The following is a 20,455-nucleotide window of genomic DNA, read 5'->3' on the forward strand; positions in this document are numbered from 1 at the left end:
TGAAGCTATGCAGGTGGATATTAAGATTCAGTGGGAGTCTGCAATGAAAGATGAAATGGACTCTTTGCTGAAAAATAAGACCTGGGATTTGTGCAAGTTGCCTACAGGTAAAAAGGCTTTACAGAATAAATGAGTTTATAGGTTGAAAGAAGAGGAAGGAGGTAAGAAAAGATTTAAGGCCAGGTTAGTTGTAAAAGGATTTGCACAAAAAAAGGGAATTGATTTTGATAAGATATTTTCTCCTGTTGTTAAAATGACTTCTATTCGTACTGTTTTAAGTCTTGTGGCTACTGAAGATTTGCATTTAGAGAAGATGGATGTTAAAACAACCTTTCTTCATGGTGATTTGGATGAAGAAATATATATGGCTCAGCCACAGGGTTTCGAGGTCAAAGGTAAGGAGAACTTAGTGTGCAAATTGAAGAAAAGTTTATATGGCTTGAAGCAAGCACCTCGGCAATGGTATTTGAAATTTGACAGTTTTATGCATTAGCATGGATATAATAGGTGTCATTCAGATTACTGTGTTTATTTTAAGAGGTTGGATGATGATAGCTACATTATTTTATGTTTATATGTTGATGATATGCTTGTAGCTGGGTCTAACATGGATCATATTAAGGGGCTGAAACGCCAATTAGCACATGCATTTGCTATGAAGGATTTGGGGGCAGCAAAACAAATCCTTGGTATGAAGATTTGCAGAGATAGGAAGAACAAAACATTGATGCTATCTCAAGCTGATTATGTTGAGAAGGTGTTGCAATGTTTCTCTATGGAGAATGCTAAAGCTATCAGCACACCTTTACCCAGTCATTTGAAATTGACTAAGGAAATGTGTCCCAAGACACAAGAAGAGGAGGATAAGATGTCCAAGGTACCCTATGCTTCAGCTATAGGAAGCTTGATGTATGCTATGGTATGCACTAGGCCAGATATTGCACATGCAGTGGGAGTCGTTAGCAAGTATATGAGTCATCCAAGATTTGAGCATTGGAATGCTGTCAAGTGGATTCTCAGATATTTGAGAGGGACATCCAATAAGTGTTTACACTTTGGGGGCTCTACTACTGATTTACAAGGCTATGTTAACTCAGATTTGGCAGGGGATATTGATACCAGGTGAAGTACTACAGGTTATGTCTTTACTGTTGGTGGGGCAATTATGGCTGACGTATGGCCGAATTGTTATAACCCTAAAGTGTTTTAATACTTGTATAAAAGGGCTTAGGGTTGGGTATTTTTCATAATGTTGTGATACAAAATTGGTTCTTGCGGCGGTATTGAGCTGTAAGGGATTACGGATTGTAATCAGGTTGTAATCACTGGATTTTAATAAGATTGGACTTGTTGTTTGGTGGACGTAGCCCAGGGATTGGGTGAACCATGTTAAATCTTGGTGCCTTGTGTTCATTTCTGTGTGTTCTATTATTTTCTGTTATTGGTTATATTTGCATGTAGTTTTTTTATTTCTGTCTGTGGTTTATCCTAACAAATATTTCACCTATTTATTCAATCATTATACCCCACTTTTTATCCTCCACTATCGAACCCACAGATAAAGTTGTCAGTGGGAAAGTGTCCCCATAAACCCATGCGATCATCATTTCGCAAGATTGCCCTGTTACTTTCTTCTCGTGACCCATTTTTTCGTAGTTTCACCAATTTTTTTCACTCCAATCCTGCTACCTTTTAGCCTCGATCCTGCATTGTGGGATCGCAGTTTAAACCCATGATTTTGCTGGATTGACCAACCAGTAGCAAACCTATAATCTTTTTTTGTTGCAAGTATTTGTGGGAGCAAAATGCTAACAATTTTTTGCAAGTTTCTTATAATGATTTTTTGAAAACCCATGTTTAAAAGCTTAAAAATGAACCATTCTTTCTTTTTCATGGAATGCATGTCTAAATATTATAATGATTTTCATTGGAATGTTTGCGTAGTTTAATTAAGAAAATCCACTCTTGAATGGCAACTATTAAAAACTAAACCAGTGCGATGGACACTTCATTTAAAATTCAAATGAACATTATGTGAAAACGCTCCCATTTTGGGGCTTAAAATAAATCAATCAAATCTTGAATGCTTTAAAGTAAAAATGTTTTGCTTCCCTTCTTTTCAATGCTTTCACGCACGATTTACCTTTTGTTGACTCAATTTACTAGTCTTTGCTAGTCATGTAGATAAATTTGACAATGTGCTTAATCAGTTCTAGTTTTTTCTATCTACTGAAGTGATTTTGTATCTTCAGAAAAAGAGGAATGATGAAGTCTTCCAAAATATCAAGAGGGAACTTACTAGGTTTATGCTTAAACTCATCTTCTTCAATATCATGTCACAAGTATCTATGGTTGTAGAGTTCCTCAAGGAACACTTCATGATCTACATTAATGAGGGAATAATGATTGTATATAACGATGGTATACAACTAATCCATTTTTTTGACATTTATTCAAACATGCTAAATTAGGAAGAATGTGAAGCTTTAAGATAGCTCACTAAAGAGATTCATTGATATCTAGAAAGTGAATGGGGCCATCCAATTGAAGTGGGACAAGGTAGGCCCAAGTTGGGAGACTACCACTTACCCTCCTCAAGGTGTAGATCCTCTTATCAGTGCTTTTGAGAAAAATAAAGAAAAAACTAGCAACATTAATTTCGGTGCATTGGACTAGTCCTTCATGTGAAACAATATCATTTTGTTAATTCTTTGTTATCAGTAAGATGTTTTTTTGTATATGATAAGCATTGTAACTTGTCACTATTTATTTTTTGATTCACTCATGAGATTACATGGCTTGATTTCAAATTTAATATTCTTACATGATAGATAGTAATCATTATTTTGATGTTGTACTTCAAGTTTTTTATGCTATGTATGTAGTTTATCCTTTATCTTATTATTAAAAAAATTAGATCAATTTTTGTGAAATTTTTGAAATGAAAAGATGTACTTTTCATTCAATTGACAACTATATAGCTCGACCAATTTGAGGTGGTCCCTAAAATTGGTAACAAAGTACTTCAAATAAGTATTTAGAGTAGACAGTCTATGATTTAGATATCTAATTATTAAAAAAAAATAGGAATACTATATGATAGTTAAAAATACATATTAATCATTTTCATTATTGATAGGATAAATGTTAAAAATAAGTAAAAGGATAATATATATGTTCTACAATTTTTTGAAGTAGATAAAATTTAATTTAGTTTTAACACAACTTAGTGATTAATTGGAGGAAGTTTATAAACATGTGTGAGGGAAGTGTAGTGGAATTAAACTCTAAAAAGTAAGCCCAAATTTAAGGAAAATACCAAAAATAAAAACTAAGAAAACACATTACACAAAATTTAACTTATGCACAATGTCATTATAAAGAAAAAAAAATAAGACACATTACATAATTGTATACATGAGGTGGATAGTGTTCTCAATCATTTTAATTTTATTAAATATAGTAAACCTAAAAATAATTCTAACTATAATCCTAATGATAAAATCTAAGTGTTGATCATAATTATAAACAGTAACCTTGACACTAAAATTTACTATTATGTGTCCCTAATTAGAACCATAATGAATACTATGATCTAAATACAAAAACCTAAATTTTAACTCCGATCTCAAACACCCAAACAATAATTGTAGTGAGAATATTAAATAAATTAGGGTTATGATTTTTTATTACGCTTACAATCAAAGGTGAAATTTATGTAAGCATAAGGATTAATATTTTTCATTAAAGTTTATGGTGAGAATTTGTATTATAGTTCAATTGTAGTTAGGTTTATGATTAATATTTTTTTTTAAAAATTATATATTTAACCTTAACCTAATTCTAAGTCTCTCCAACCCAAAATCCCATTCACTAAACCCTAATCCTAATCCCACCCTAAATTATGATCCTAAATCATAAGTCCTAATCACTATTATAAAACACTAATCCTCCCTAAATAATAAACTCCAATCCTAATCCCAATTACCACATCATAATCCGGAAAACTAAACCCTAAATCTAAATCCAAACTATAATCCTAAATGATAAACCTTAAACCATTATCCAATCCTTATGTTAAACCCTAATCCTAATTTCTAATCATCAAGTCTAAATATACAACCCTAATTCTAAATCCTAGCTCTAACTATTAAGCCTAACCTTAATACAAATCCCAATCTTAACTATGATGCATACCCATACCATAATGCTCAACGTAATAATAACCATAAATGTTGAACCCTCATACAAAATGTAAAAGACTAACCTTGAATCCTAAATCTTAAGATAAACCCTAAGCCTAAATGGTTAACCCTAATACCTTGCTATGAATGTTAAACCATGATCCTAATCCTAAATGTCAAACCCTAATGCTCACCCTAACCCTTAAATCCTTACTTTAACCCTTGTCCCAATAAAAAACTAACCCTAACAAAAGTCCTAATAATGTAATTCTAGGTATTAAAATTAAATTTTAATTTATAAAGCCTTCAATAGATTTAAATTATTTAATTAATATAAGATTTAGTATTATAAAAATGAGGTTTGAAGACTTAGAAAATAATTTTGAGAAAAATGTTATTTTACATGAAACGTTAATCAATTACAAATGTATTAAAATAAAAATAATATTTTAGTCAAAGAGATTATTATAATTAAAAATAATAATAATTGTCTTTCATTTTGTTATGAATTTCCTTGTGGAGGAACCTATTCAATTTCTTGTAAGTTTCAAAAAAAACTATGACATTTTTCAACATTTCAAATCTTCTTCTATTTTTTTCCTTTTGAACACATGAAATCGTTGGCATACACATTAATAATGACTTACTTCAACATTTGCAAATGTGTGGATGTAAATATTTGTGTGCGCGCTTTATATAGCTATAAAATATGAATCCCTAGGTCATTAGAAATCTTTCTATTCAAATCATTCATAATATTTAAAACAATTGATTTCAAAACTTGAATATTTACTATTTATTTAAGGTTTTCCATTGTCTTGTTTGTAGGTGGTAGTAGTTGCATTGCCAACCTTTTGTTTGTGCTAAAAAAGTGTGCCCAAGCACTCTACACACCAACTTTCACGTAAAAGGAAAGGTTTGAGATTCCTTTACTCTATTTTAAAGAAAAAATAATAACTAATGATAAATATAAAAATAATTAAATTTACTTTTAAATATAGTTAGATATAACCATAAATGAAATCTAGAAGTACATATCATGAAAAAAATGATGATATAAAGCAGATATTTGAAGGAAGAATGATATTGATATATTTAGAGAAAAGCGTATGAAAGAAGAGAACGATGTTTTATAATCTGAAATATTTTGAATAAATATTGTTCATTACTACAAATATTTTTGGTCATGAATAAACATATATTTGATATTTGGAACATAAGAGGTAGTGGTCTCGAAGGGGTAATATCAAGAGTTATAGAGATGTAGATATAGATAGTGAAAACAAATAAAGAATAATCATGATATAAAAGTATGTGATGAGATTATAATTATAATAATAAATAAGAATAGAAGGTATTATAGATTGATATTAGTGAATTAGAAAGAAGTGAAAATTAAAAATGTTATTTTACATCTGCTCAAACAAGATTGGAAATAGGTGTAACAACTAGTCTTTAAAAAGTTTTCAAAAATTTACCAATGTCATAATAGTGTATATCGTTTTAAAATTGATTATTTGGTATAATTATAATATTATTCGATTAGACATGCATACTGAAGTTAAGATATGTGCTCCTCTCAGAAAGATTGGGATTAGGAGTAGCTCATGGTGTCAGCAAGATGATATGACAATTCTGAGAGAGACAAAAATGAGACTAGTGTAAATTATTAATACATAAAATTTAATAATGCAACCATAGCATTTGACTTTGTTTTTGGCAAGCTTAATTTTTCCCTTAGTGTATAATGTTAAAAATTGACTCCTGTATTAGAGTGTCAATTGAAGGGAAAAATCAATCGACATTGTTGATATGTACACATCTTTTCGGCGTTCTTGCAATACTGGGTCTCTCGATATAACTACGGGGAGAAGCAGAACTAGTTATGATTAAAGCCTCCTGATCTGACGTCGAAGGATTGTGAGGCTTGAATTTTGCCATTGCTGCGAGCTCTTCCATGGGGTGTACCACGTGCTAGAGCCTCGCTACGATCTCCGCCAACAACCACGCAAACGTAGCCAATGGAAGTGCTTCTCCAAATTCAACGCAGTGTCACAGCATTAACCTCTTCTCGTCACTACTTTCTCCATGCCATGATCTTCTTCTCATCGTCCACCTTACCTCCTCTTCTCTATTTTCATTCTCAAGTACGATTTTCTGACTCGGCCTTCTTGTTGTTGAATGCAGTAAGAGATTTGGTTGAGAATTCAAGGAAACCTGAAGATCCTCCAGTGCATGTTGAACTTCTTCCAATATTGGCTCGAAGTCGTATATTCTCATTTGTTCAATGCAGCTTGACAGCTCTGCCAGTAATTTGGCTGCTTTGTGGGCGATGTTGGTGCATGGCTTCTTCAATGGTGAACGAAGGGAATGAGGGGCCTGAAATGTATGCAAAACAAAAATTCATCAGCTATAGTGCATGCATTGAAGATAATTTGTAAATTTAAGGTAATGATACCAAATGAGGAAATGCATACGAATATACCTCGATTTCAGATCGAAGGCATCCGTGCAAGGCCACAATAGGATAAGCGAGATAACGAAGCTTCACTCCAATTTTCACATACTGCTTCCATGGATGCGGGCATCGAAATAGACCATGCCTTGGCTCCCACCTAGCAAATGCCTCCTGCAATTAACATGTACAATCACTGCTTTCAGAAGATCCATTTAACATTCTTTAATGTCAAAAGTTGTCATGGCTACCACTTAATTAGTTTCTTCTAATAACTATATATTTTTTCGATTTACCAAAGAATCGTCGGTAGCCTTTGAGTCTAGCACAGACTTGTATCCTCTGTGTATGATATCTTCTGACTCATCTTCACCCTTCTTATCAGTACGACATCCGCTGAAATATTCATCCACGCATCCTGGCATCAAATATATCATGCCCATTACATTAGTCGAATATTTTAACAAGTTAATCTACCGAGCTGATAACAAGCCACACCAATCAAAGCGTACTAGTAGTTCATCTGTAACAGCCCATTGCGAAAAACACACATTTTACACTGAAGAAAACGTTACGTTTTCATCACAATCAAAACAAGGATTTTTAACCTTAATTGTTTTCGTTCGGTTTTCTTACCCTGCAGAGATTTCCCCAAGCCTTGTAACTTCCTGACAGTGGAATTGTGAAGATCCTCGCCAGCCCAGGCGGGGAAGATGAGCAGACTTACAACCAAACACACTCCACATCCGATGAGTATGGTGGCGGAAGCGTTCGTATGCCATGCGTGATATATTCTCCACTCGATATCCAGAGACCGTTATCATGCTGACTGTGAGCAGGAATATAAGCACTACACAGTCAAATTTATTCTTGAGGGCAGGAAAGAAACGGGCATACGTGGTAGCCGCTCCTGCAAAATGAGTGTAGTGGAGTACTAATTGAGATTTGGTGAATGCAACAAGGTGACTCCAAGAGAGCACAAAAACACGCCCATGATGAAGAGAGCACAAACGCCTTTCCTCGCACTACCTTCTCTGACACGTGGCAAACGAGGAAGGCAAGAAATGCAGCCACCATGGTTCCAATTCCTCTGTTGAGGCCTTTCTTCATGGTAGCCCCTGCTCAAGCAGCAACAACATCCATTCTAAATGTTAGTCGATTAGGGTGAAAAAGATGGTTGCGTTAGAAACAATTAAATTAAACTAACTCATACCCGCAGAGAATTCGAGAACGACAACGACAGTCATGACTGCCCAAATTGCATGGTTACCAAATCCCACCCTGCAGAATAGTCGATCCCACAGAAATAACAGCGAAACCGATGGCAATGCCAACCAAACTTTTATAGCATGCGTAATCCTTCTGGGATCCTCTCTTCCAATATCCATTATGTTTCTACACAAATCCATCAAAACATTGCTTATATTTAACCAAATTTTTCTTAGAAATCCCCCGTTTCAAGACTCATTGTAGCTAATTTCTTCATTAGACGTACTGATGTTAGTTCTGCATTCGCCGCTGCCAAGAGACGCCATGGTAAACAAAATCGATTCAATCAAATTTTAGATACAAGAGCTTAAATTTCAAGTAGAGGATATCCAGCCAACCTGATTTATAATGTAATTTAATCTTGGTCTGCATAGTTACACAAGCGCTCAGAAACTCCAAAGAAGAACACCCTGGCTAAAATCTTGGAGCACCTTATAAATGAGCTCAATTGTAGTAAGGAAGCAGATCTTATAAATTCTAAACCGTTCATTACTTCTTGCGGTTGCCTTACAAGATGGAAGAGAAAAAACTCAGCTTCTCGAATGAATCGGCTTTTGCATTTCTTGTTTTACTAATGGCAGAGATAATACTTGTCACGGAGAGGGAGAGGGAGATGATTGAGTTACTTTATTTTCATTGTCACGGAGATAATACTTGTGAATTCTGGGTGGTGATCTTGCATCTCCGGTTTTTTTTTGGGTGAATTGTATTCTTAGATTAATAATTATTAATAGAAAAGGCTATTATAAAAAAAAAAAATTTAAAATTATTTTTATATGTAAATACAGTCTTATAAAATTTAAACGTCTTTCGTTGAAAGTTATTATAGGGAGATTTTATATTATCATTTTTTCTAAATAAGAATATATATTAATTTTAAATTTTAAATTCCATTCTATGGATTGTTCTTTTCAAAATTTGGATGAAATTGTATGATTTCTTTTTCTTTTTTCTTACTTTATGTATGATGGATAATAGACTTTATTCTACCATGTAAGCCAAGAATGGCTTATAAAGTGGGATCAAGTAAGGGACTTTAGATTTAATAATTATCAAGTTATAGATTCTTGATTACAAGAATCTTTAAGGAGTAATATCTATTACTTTTAGATTTTATTGGATGATTTCTTTTCTAGGTGTTCAATATCAAATTTCATGATCTGTCATTTGTCTTGTCATAATTCCCATTTCTAATATTGGATGAGATAGTTTGTGCAAAAACGTTACAAAATTAAATCTATAAATAATATACGCAACCAATAGCTAGATCATATATTTTGATTGTTTTTGTACTACTTCGAGATATAGTATTTGAATTTTTTTATTAATATTTTATAAAAATATAAATACATAATTAAAATAAATTTTTAGTTTAAATCTTAAAAAAATTACTTTAGTCTAAATTAATCTAAATAATAGTTGAATATATTCTTAACAATCAAAGATAATATAGTCCAACTTCATGCGATTAATTTGAATGCGTTATATGATTTATTATGCCTAAGAAGGAAATCATCCCCTTACCATCAAATATTATTATGTGGCTAAAGGAGTTTCATATTTGATGTCACATTTATTATGTATAACACTAGCAGTCCAAAATGGATGACTAGCCCAATAAGAACAACCATAGTGAAGGAAACACTATCACCTGACGGATGGCTCACTGACCCAAATCATATACAACAAATTAGCTGCCCATTATCATAAAAAATAAGTACGTACAAGAATTTGTCAATCTACTATCAAAACCATTATAGTCTATAGTGTCATACAAGTTACCAACAAGAAAACTAATCAGGCTACCAACATTAAAGTTCATATAAAAAGTTTCCATATTGGCCAGACAAGATCAAAGTTTAACCATCATAACAATATTAAAAAATTAACACAAAATGAGGCCAGGTAGTCGTTCTTTCTTCTCATCAGGGGGTTGGTTTCCCTTGTCGCACATTCAACATGTCATTTAATTGGAACCTATAGAGTCTTTAGGTGCTTTCCTCATCTTCCTCCACCTTACCTCCCATCTTCCCTGACTGAAGAAGCTAAAGAATGGTTACTACAAAATGCATAAACTTTACACAAAAAATCCACCAAAGTGGTGAACCTCATATTCAAATAAATTAGCAAGTTCTTTTTCTTTTTCATCTTGGTCCACAATGTCTTCAATTTAGCTTCAACCTATTTGAAAGTACTTTGATCCAAATTATTGGGTGGGTCGGGGTCTTGAACAAGGGGTTCCATGGGACAAGTAAAAGGGGTCAAGCGTTGGACATGGGGTTTCTTAGAGGGAGGGGAAATAAGGGGGTCCTCCTTAGGCCTCTTGAGAGGGGAAGTAGATGTCATGGATGAGTTATCATTTGTGCCTAGGTTATCATCCTTTCTCATGAGATTTTCCATGCCCAGACCAAGTGTAGCCAAAACATGGGTGATTATATCTGAGAAGGCTTTTGCAGTATCTTGGAGTATACCCTGTTGTTCCTCAATATAGAAGTTCCTCCTAGATTTTTGCTCCTACTTAGCATCATGGGTTCCTTTTTTTCCAATCCCCTTAGACACAAAATCCTAGTCTATCTCTTCCAAGCTATCTTTTATTTCCTCTTGCTTTTCTTCCACATGTCCACATTTCTCCGATGTAATACTAGAACTTTCAATTATGTTATTTTAGACATTTCAGGGTGTGGATGTAGGTGAGGTTAGGATGGAATTAATTAACTAGGGGTGGGAGACATTCCCATAGAGATGTCTCAAACCTTAATAAGAAAAAAAGAGTGAAAAATAATGAGAGTCTGAAAGAACTAGATTCTAACTCTAAGTCTAAAGTAAGTGAGGAGAAACAGAAACATGCAAGGAAAAAACAAAAAAGCTAGAAGGTTCTAGTACATCGATAATGAGGAGGAGGAAAATGTTACTAAATCCCCCCTAAAGATGCAGGAAGTTTCTCAGGATAAAGATATATCTCATGTTTTGGCTAGTTTCAGTTTGGACAAGCTAGATCTCACAACTTTTTATATGGGTGGCTAGGTTGGACAACCTGTGAGATCCAGATTGTCCAAACTGAAACTAGTTGAAACATGAGATATACCTTTATAATGACTAAACTTCCTCCATCATTAGGGAGGACTTAGTAGCATTTTCCTCCTCATCATCATTGATGCATTGGAACCTCCTAGTTTTCTATTTTTTCCTCCCATGTTTCCCTTTCTCCTCACTTTCTCTAGACTTGGAGTTAGAGGGTGAAATTAAAAAGTTGTGTCACCTTTCAGGCTGACTTATCAGAATGACTAAATTTGAGTTATTTTAATATTGTTTCTAAAAATCTATAACTTTTATAACATTCTTTGAATTTCAATCAAGATAATATTCAATTTCTAATTATAAAATTAAATCTAACAAATTGAATTAATGATTGACATTCAATTATATCTGTATAAATTTTTGACACTTTTTCAATTAAGATTAGATGTAAACCCTAATATTAATAATAATAATATTTTTGAAAAAAATAGGTCTATTTTATTGATTAGAGTTTGATCCTTAGTAAGGAGAATACCACACAAAAACTTAACTTTCATACAATACCACTATTAAATTGAACACCACCAAAACTTAACCATCATATATTATTATTATATACCACTATTGAATATGATAGATCTTAACAAGGGGTGCAAGCGCCAAAGTTCTTGCCTCTAGTGTGGTGGGTTTCGGGGTAAGTGTTGAGTCAAACTGTACATTAAAATTTTTGAACATTTAGTAATGGTGACATATTCATAAATTGTAAAGTTTCTTAAAGTAATGTATGTGTTCGAGTGTTCATCTAAAGAGTCATAGACAAAGAATATAGAACTATGTTGCATCTGTAGCTTGAAAATAAATATTGAACATAAACAAATGATGTGCACAAGAAATTTAGGAAATATTTCATATTGTTTCTCCTTTGAATGGTTTTCTAGTTCCGGAAAATGTTCTATTAAAATAGGTGTTAAGTAATTTTAAATTAATAACAGATTATATTCTAAAAATGAATGAGTGGCTCAAATTAGAAACTCGTTTGTTATGTACTTTATATAATGCATAAAATTGATATTATCTATATTATTGTTAATGTATCTTTAAAATGAGTGTACACCTTAGGCATTGCCAATGTTTATTGTGCTTTTGAATGAAGCAATGACAATTATGTATGTTACTATTAAAAAAATGGTTAGTCTCATGAATGTACTATTGCCCAAGTCATATTTTGAAGATGTATGGATAATTCTAATGATCCTATTTTATCAATGACATGATCTAGCTTTAGACTTGAAACTATGTTTTCCTTGAAGTCTTTAAAGGATTTTCTAAAAGTTCATGTTGTGCATGTTCTACAAAAATTTTAGTTCTTGATATAGTGTTTCTTGCAAGAATTACTTAAAAGTTCATATTTCCCTCTCAACAAAATCATTGGGCACATATCCTACAAGTTCTACAAGATTAAATATAACATAATATGATCTCATCCATTTACAAGATATATTAGATTAGTTTACTTTTTAAATACTATTGGTTAACAATTTTCTCTCCTATTAGATTTTAAAATCCTAACTCTTTGATACCCAATGCTTGGAGAGACAAAAACATGTTTACCAACAAATGGTTTAGTATATGTATTCTATCATTACCCTCTGAATGATTAGGTGTAATTCCCTATGATTTGGAATGATATGCAATGACTTTTTTTTTATGAGATCAGAGGTTTTCACATTATAAGCTCTTAACTTGAGAGTGGTTAGAGATAACCAAATTGTTTGTAGGCATAAACAATTTAGGCAAAATAGATTTGAATAACCTATCACTCTCAATGGAATGACTGAAGTAGATTATCTTAATATTTCTAACTCTTACTTCTATTCTAAATGTAGATTAACCATCAAAATGTAGAAGAGGAATGAAGAGATATGCATATGAGGAAAAATGGAATTGCTCTCACTACCAGCCTTGAATGAAATGGAATCCAACCAATAACTAATAGATTCATACACATTTATCTTTGATTTCCCAATGAACCTATCTAATATGAGATGAAATTAATAAGAGGAGAAACAAGACTATATATAAAGAAAGTAAATGGAATCACCTTCAATATAGTTACCAAAATGAAATAGAATCCATATGTTAACCACAGAGCCACATATGATTTTCTTTCAACTCTTAATGCAGAACTAATCTATGCATGGGCAATAAAACATGACAAGAAAATAGGATAAATGAAATTATAGACCAACTCACCATCAAGTTTGGCAACCTTTATATCATCAAATGAGGTTACATTTATAGTTTTTCGATATCCTTCAGTTTAGCAGAGCAACAATCACAAAATAGAAAAGGAAATAAAATGTGAAATTATCTAGTCATATGAATATGTGGCATCTTCTCCATCAATGATTCTGAATCCATGGTGTTTATGAAAATAGGAAATTTCTATTCGATTTCATGCAATCTCAAGAAAAACTTGTAGAAAATTTTTAATTCTTCATAGTCTACTATTTTGCGCCAAACCTGTGTATTTCATATTCCAATGGTCATTGCATTTTTGAACACTAACCATTGATCTTAAATATGATCATGATTAAAACATTATAAATTTTCTTTAAAAATTCCTCCATGAGTCCCTCCGTGTACACGTATCTTTCAATCATTATTTCACTATGATTATTTTCCTTGTAACTTTTTATAGCGACATAACAATGAGCGTTGATCTCTCTTTTGATCTGATTGAAAAAATAAAAGATATTAATTCTCTATTTTCTTTATGATGCGGGTCCACTTTCCAACTAGGTACACCATGGTGAATAGTTGGAACTATTTTATAACTTGGAGGATCTAACATTGACCTAGTTTTGCTTCGTGAAATGTAATTGCCCATAGGACACATGTCTTTCTGTAACTTTTTTGCAATGATTAAAGCATGTTCATCTTTTCATAATGATATAGTGACGAGTGTAGATGTTCTTTTGATCTGACAATGAATAAGATGCATCATTGAATACTCATATTTCCATCATTAAAACTTCATCCATTGATCTGGTCTCTATCGATGATCTGGATTTGATCTTCTAAACCATTTGACTTTTCAACTGGCCAATAGTGTGCATTCTTTCATTCATTTGAATTTTCTCCACCATGTAGCTTATTATGATTGCATATGAACCGTTCATGTAGTAAATCAACAATGCATATTTTCTTATCTTCATATTTTGACTCTAGAAGGGTTCTGAATCTTTTCTTCTGCATGAACTACTTCTGCTCACTGATCTTTCTTATCTACAATGTCTTTCATGGAAACCATAACATAATGTTGAATCTTTGTGTTTATCATAGTTAGGAATAAATAAATAGAAGGCATAGACCTTCTTCTCATCGAGATGACACATAAAACCTCTCAAACCCTAATCACCTAGCTTTGAATTGATGCATTGTTCATATGATTCTCTGCATTCGGTTAGCTCATTTGAAGGAATGATGAGAAGATAGATAATCCTATGGGAAATATAGACCTAGACTTGAAACTGTTGAGATAATGGGTGTTGCACACATTGCATAATATTGTTATTTTATTATTTTACTTTTTATTATGTAATGTTGTACCTAGATGGACGTGCAACATGTAAAGATTCCCATGGACTGTTCTTGATAAGTTGTATTGTAACATTGTGATAATATTTGATGTAATTATTTAATATTTGGGGAAAGAATTAAATGCCCAATATTAAATGTGGGGTTAGTGGGTTAGGTAGCACATGGTTTATGTAATACGACTTAGTGGTTTTGTGGGACTTGCTACTATATAAGCAGCCACAAGGGTAGTTATTATAGAGAGAGAGATAGAGAGTGACAAGGAGAAGACAAAAGGCAAGAGTCGAGTGGGACAAGGCTTGACAGGTTAGCCAAGGGAGCATTTGTGAAGGTTGAAAGCATGGCATGGGATGTGTGGATTCATGTTTGTTCACATAGTTTGCTCGGTTGTGGCTATGGCCATGAAGTCTTCCATAGATGTATGGCAATGGTATTTTTTGCTGAATAATACATGGTGATGGATGCTTTTGGAGGCTAGGTTTTTTCCCTCATTGAGGGTTTCCCAGGGTATATCTTGTGTCACAATTTTGTGGGTATGTTGTCTATTCTCTTGCATGTGGATTTTAATTCCATGTTATGGGTTATGTGGAAACGGTTATATTTTTTATTGCCAATTTTCCTTACAAGTGGTATCAGAGCTATGGTTTTATTGTAACCCTAGATTGAATCCATGGGAATGTATGAGAGGATAAAAGAAATGGCAAGATATATTAATAATTTATTGCAGATCTGAGGATTTTTTGGGTTTCCTGTTATGATGGGATGTTAAAACATTTGGGCATGTGAAATTGTTGGACAAAAAGATTTTTTCTGATGTTTCATTTAAAATGAGGGTTTTTTTGGGGGTAGCATGTAGAAATGACCTCCTGGGTAAAAACAGACCTCACCGTTGGATCCGGGTCAACGTTTCCATAAATTTTGATATATAATATGCCCTAGTTTGGCCATGTTAAGAGGAAATGAAAGAGTTTTTTTAGTTTCAGCCCATAATGGCCATCAAATTTAATCCCTTCAGAATTTTCGTCACTGAAAAAATTAAAAATGAAAAATCGTACTGAAAATGGTAAAAAGACTAACTTAGTAAAATGGCCATAACTTTATCTCAGAATATCGGATTTCAGAGTTCTTGTAGGCGTTGGAAAGATAATTCAAAGCACTACAACTTGGCATAGGTTTGGTTTTGTGATTTTCAATTTTTTTAGATTTTAAGAGCCTCAAAATCAGATGTTGTTTATTTTGAGCACGGATTAGGGCATAACTTGGGCATACGGAGTCAGATTTTGGACTTCGAGTAGTCAACGGGAATCTCTTGGAGAGCTCTACACATTGGTTCAGATTTGGTGCAAGTTTGGCATGATTTATTTGTTGATATATTGATCTAAACAGTTTATAGGTACATTTTGACTATGGTAACATTGTGAGTTTATGGCATTGAAGATTTAAGATTTGATGTCATTGTATACTCGGTTCATATTTCAGATTGGTCTCATGATGATATGGTTATCAGTGTTTGGTTTGGATATGCATGATGATTTGTTGGGTCTACAAATTGTGCAGTGTTGTAAGTAGTCTATACTTACAGGTTGCATTTATAGCTTGGTTACGGGTTGTCTTTGCCCATTGATCTTTCATTATTGATGCATATTCAGATTGGTGGCTTGGATTTGGGTTGTCTATGCCCTAAGTCACATGATTTTATCTTCATGTAGAAGGGATGAGACGTTGTTACCAGGTATAGTCATGGCAGAGGATTTTGGTTGACTATGCTGACAGGTTGGACATATTGAGAGCCTGATGCTCGGTTCATCGATGTCATCATGGTGTCATAGATTTTGGCATGACATGATTGGTTATACAGGTACATCTTTGATGTTCATTAGCTTGGATTTCTAATTCAGTTATGGTGGTATATCTTCTTGATTGAGGATCATGGTTATTTAGTTTCTTTTGAGAAGCTCATGATGTGCACTTTGAGTTCTTTGATGGTTTAATGCCTTGGTTGATTCTCATGGTTAGAGGATGGATTTTTTCATCATTATGTCATGGATAGCTTGGATACACGGTTTAGTGAGAGCTTGTGACAGTGATGGGGTGATAGTGCAGGATTAGTTCCTGGTTTACTTTTGATCTTCATGTAGGAGATGGATTTTGTGATGCCATAGGTGACTTGGTACGACGTTTGAGTGGGAGTTCTTGGCATTGATATATTTATTGAGTGTTTGCAGATGTTGGAGGTTTGTCTTAGATCCTATTGCTGCAGAAGCGTCTTTGACATTTGCATGGTGCACTTGTTATCTTCATGGTGCATAAAGATGGTTAGATCTTGAGAACTCATGGAGTTTTTGGTTATCTTCAAGGTATGTGGAGATGGTTCTTCCTGGTATGTGGAGATGGTTTTCTTCATGGTGTGTGGAGATGGTTGCATCTTGAGGACTCACAGGGTTTTTGGCAAAGGTGTGGTTTATGCTTTTATTTGGCATGTTATCCTTGGTGTAAGGATGGTTTCATTATTATGTCATGGTAAACTCTTGATACGTGTTTAGAGTTGTGACATGTTATGGTGTGTTCATATGGAGCATGTTATCTCTTTGGTTGAGATGGTTAGATCATGTTGTCATGTTTATGTTCCTGAGGCCATGGTTGGAACTTTGACATTGATCTTGGTTTAGTTTCTTGGTATTGAGTAGACTGATCATAAGCTGGATACTTCATGATATTGCTATGTTGCATTTGGAGTTGGCATGGATTGATTAGTTATAGGTGCTCATGGATACTTAGAGACACTGGTGACGCTGATTTCTCTTTGATTAGAGAAGTATTTGTTGGGACGATTGATGGTTTCAGCAGGAAGTCTGAGGGGTAGTCACCTGATATGGACTTGAGAGGAGATTGTTCTTAGATGAGTCTTGGTTGGAGACTTGGGTATCTTGATGAACATTCTCATTCCCCACTCTTGGTCTACTCGGCGGTTTGCTACTTGAGAGGTATAGCCCATTGTTTCTCTCAGTTGCATTATATTTATGCTTGTCTTTCATGGATATGGATCTTGAGCTATGGTACATGAGTTAGTTTTGGAGGGTTCATTTGAGAGATGGTTTAGCATTGGTTATCTCCATGTGCATATGTTGTTATGCTGGTTGAGTTTGGTAGATGGTTTTATATTTGGGCATTTTCCTTGGATTAGGAATGGATATTCCTTGGTTTAGGAATGGTTTAATGAGTTTGATCTTCTTGTGAAAGGCTTACATCCATGATTAGTTATATGGTATGGTTTGGGTGTTGTTGAGACTTCTTGTTGGGGTTTTATGGAAGAGATCATACTTGCACAGTTTACATCTAGAGGTGTGTGTAGAAGGACATGATACAGGTTATGATTTGCATGGTTTCTCTGGTCTTGGTTATCTTCTTGGATGTTCAGTTTTGCCTACATTGAATTTGAGATTGGTTGGAGATTGTGATCACTAGTTTGTGCTCATGCATGTCATGTGAGAGATGACATGGTTATTCCTTTATCTCTTTCCTCTGTTGGTTGTGGAGAACTTGGAGACTATTGAAGACTTGTTATGAGAATTTTTCCTGCAGGATATTAGTTTATGTATTATGGATGTCCTTGATACTACATGGATTCACTTCTTTGAGATGTGTTGAGTGGATTGGTTATAGATTTGAAATTATCTTTTGCAGTGGGAGCTTCTTGGTATATATGTGGCAGGTATTGCTCTTGAGGCTTGTGATTGTAGGTTATAGATTGGATATGTCAGTGATATGAGATTCACTTGTTATACCTTTGAGGTATGGATAGTTGGATGGGTTTGGCACTTTGCTGTGGGTGCTATTTCAGCTATGGATATTTTGACAACTACAGATACATGTGATTACCTTTGGATCAGGTTATTTGTGCTTGAAATTTCAGCTGGTACAGGATTTTATGATCTTCTAATGCGATAGGTTGGGTGATTTTTCTCTTTGGATGGCTTCTATGTATGTCCAGTGGGAGTGGCATAATAGGAGGTGAGATCATTCATGTTCGAGATGCTGGATACTTTGATTTTTTTGCAGGTACTAGGATGGAGCACTTGATGTAGTTTGATCCATGATGGTGGATGTGTTGGGAGGGATTGTTCCCTTGTTCATTTATGTGGCTACGGATTGACCCTATCCAATATATACAACAAGTGGGAGATTGTTGAGATAATGGGTGTTGAACACATTGCATAATATTGTTATTTTATTATTTTATTTTTTATTATGTAATGTTGTACCTAGATAGACGTGCAACTTGTAAAGATTCCCATGGAATATCCTTGATAAGTTGTATTGTAACATTGTGATAATATTTGATGTAATTATTTAATATTGGGGGAAAGAATTAAATGCCCAATATTAAATATGGGGTCAGTGGGTTAGGTAGCACATGGTTTATGTAATACCACTTAGTGGTTTTGTGGGACTTGCTACTATATAAGCAGCCACAAGGGTAGTTGTTGTAGAGAGAGAGAGAGAGAGAGAGAGAGTGACAAGGAGAAGACAAAAGGCACGAGTCAAGCGGGACAAGGCTTGACAGGTTAGCCAAGGGAGCATTTGTGAAGGTTGAAAGCATGGCATGGGATGTGTGGATTCATGCTTGTTCACATAGTTTGCTTGGTTGTGGCTATGGCCATGAAGGCTTCCATGGATGTATGGCAATGGTATTTTTTGCTGAATAATACATGGTGATGGATGCTTTTGGAGGCTGGGTTTTTTCCCTCAATGAGGGTTTCCCAGGGTATATCTTGTGTCACAATTTTGTGGGTATGTTGTCTACTCTCTTGCATGTGGATTTTAATTCCATGTTTATTTCAGATCTATTATGGGTTATGTGGAAATGGTTATATTCTTTATTGCCAAGTTTCCTTACAGAAACATTGATACTTGACTTGAATCCAAAACCCTGAAGCAAAAAGATATGAATTGAAACTTGGGCAACAGCTGACTTCGGTTGGGTATTTAAGAATGATAATGGTTGAAGGAAATCCAACAATCTTTGGTTTTGCACAAAAGGTGACAACTTAAAAACAAAACAAACCAAAAAAAAAAAAACTAAACTAGGAAAACAACAACAAACTACCTAAGAAAGCAAGCAACTAAGCTAAAGCAAACCGCATGTTACCTACCTGTCTAACTACTATGCAAGGGTTATCTACTTTCAATTTTACATTTGATACAACTTCAAATCCTTCTCATTATAGGAACATAGTAGGGTTTCTCCAGTGGGATATTCCAATTTGAAAGAACTATTCTGATTCACTTAAATGATCTAAAATGGCCCTTTCCACAAAGACTAAAACTTAGAGTGCATACCTCTTGGCTCATGTCTCTTATCCCATAGCAACACCAAATCACCTTCCATAAAATTTCTAGGCCTTGTTCATCTATCAAATAACCTTTTGATTCTTCCCTAGTGTTCAGTGATTTTATCAACCATCTCTTCTCTTTCCTCTTCCAATTTTGTAAGTTACAAGATCCTCTTCTCTAATCCATCTTTTAAATCATCCTCTTTAATCATAGTCTTTAGTTTAGATGTAGAAAGCTCTAAGGGTAGTGGCAAATTAGCTTCCACTCCATAGACTAATTGAAAAGGTGAAATACTGGATAGCCCTTTTAGGTACCAAAAGCCCTTTTAGGTGTGGTCCTATCAACCCATAAAGCATCATGAATCTTGTTATGCCCATTTTTATTATTATTTGAGACCAATTTCTTTAAAATATTAATCAGATTCTTATTACTGGACTCACCATGCCCATTTCCTTAAGGGAAATAGTCAGAGGAATGTCCAACTTGAATACCATTATCATGGCAAATCCCAATAATTTACAAAGAGGAAAAGTAAGATGTATTATCCATTAGAAATTTTATAGGAACTCCAAACCTAATAAATATATGCTCTTTA

General features: G+C 33.9%; 1 pseudogene; it reads right to left on the minus strand.

The window, feature by feature from the left end:
- Positions 1-6,063: 6,063 nt before the first annotated feature.
- LOC149563372 (aluminum-activated malate transporter 14-like) lies at positions 6,064-8,027 on the minus strand (annotated as a pseudogene).
- Between the last annotated feature and the right edge of the window lie 12,428 nt (positions 8,028-20,455).

The sequence above is a fragment of the Cupressus sempervirens genome, chromosome 4 (genome assembly GCF_028749045.1).
Source record: "Cupressus sempervirens isolate cs-2001-9-10 chromosome 4, ASM2874904v1, whole genome shotgun sequence".
NCBI lineage: Eukaryota > Viridiplantae > Streptophyta > Pinopsida > Cupressales > Cupressaceae > Cupressus > Cupressus sempervirens.